The following is a 1,381-nucleotide window of genomic DNA, read 5'->3' as shown; positions in this document are numbered from 1 at the left end:
GGGGTAGGGGGTAGGGGGTATATGAATGATTATATATGGGAAAATTGAGCAGTCATTTTTTCTTTTTAGTGAATGAAAGAAGGGCAGTCTTGATAAGCAGTGAATTGTAGTAACCCAATCTAATTGGCTGAAAATGGACCAAATAATTGATCTGCATTACTAGCCCAGACTGAAACCGATTGTTGTTGAGTCTCCCCTGAGCAGGATTACAGATTCATATATGAATAACTTGTATATTGGCCTGGTTTTGATAACTTTTTGGGCCACTCGGTTAATTGAGTCGATGCCCTGTTTGTCTGTTCAGTTTAGACTTGGGGCCCGTTTGATAACATTTCTGCCGTTTCTGTTTCAAGAAACGGCAGAAACATAAATTTCCGTTTCTAGAAACAGAAACGGAATTGAAGGTGTTTGATAAGTCATGTTTTTAAAAGTCAATAGTAACCAATGAAAGAATGGCCACAAGTCGTTTCTAGAAACGGCGAAACAAGTTCAAGTCGATAGTAACCAATGAAAGAATGGCCACAAGTTCAACTTGTTTCGCCTAGGTCGTTTCTTGAACCATAAATAAGTAAAATTTTCTATTTCTATTTCTGAAAATAAGTGAAACGGAACAGTTTTATCAAACGCTTTTTACTCCGTTTCTGCTGTTTCTGGAAACAGAAACGGCAGAAACGCGTTTCTTGAAACGTTATCAAACGGGCCCTTGGATTAACTGATTAATTTCAAATTCCTAAAGTTCAAACCAAAACCAGACCAAATACTAAACTAGTGCTCTCTTCATTTGATATCATTGTTTGAATTTGACATGCTCTAACAAAGTTCTAGACAGACAACCATCGATATCAGAACGGGAAACTCAAACTCTTTCTTTCCTTATCAACGCCCGGATCAAGATTTGGTAGAAAGACAGTTCACAGGCATGGTTTGACTTCAGCTGTTCATAGGGTCCCAACAGACCAATGAAACATGCCCTGGACCAGCCTCAACCAAGTTATTTTCAAGAACATTATTATTATTATTAATTGGTTTTTTTTTTTTTTTTTTGGTGGTGTGTGTGAATGTTGCTTCTTTTACTCTACTAATTTGCATCTGTCCCCCTTTTTTGGGGTTAAGATATTGTTTCTTTGGCATTACTGGCCTCTCTCCCTCATACATACACATTTTTTTTGTTAGAATTAAAACTATTCATCAAATCAAATCAGTCTTGTAATTGTTGAATTACAAGATTCTGTCAATCACAATGTCCGGCTTGGTTTATACCATTGAAGAAAAAATGAGACTTCAGTAAGAAATTTTTAAATTGAATTGAAACCCTAGACAAAAAATCTCTTACTCTAGGTATACTCGAAAAAAAATTCGAGTATATAATAGAATGCTTACC

The sequence above is a fragment of the Macadamia integrifolia genome, chromosome 1 (genome assembly GCF_013358625.1).
Source record: "Macadamia integrifolia cultivar HAES 741 chromosome 1, SCU_Mint_v3, whole genome shotgun sequence".
Lineage (NCBI taxonomy): Eukaryota > Viridiplantae > Streptophyta > Magnoliopsida > Proteales > Proteaceae > Macadamia > Macadamia integrifolia.
Note: the sequence above shows the minus strand (reverse complement) of the source record.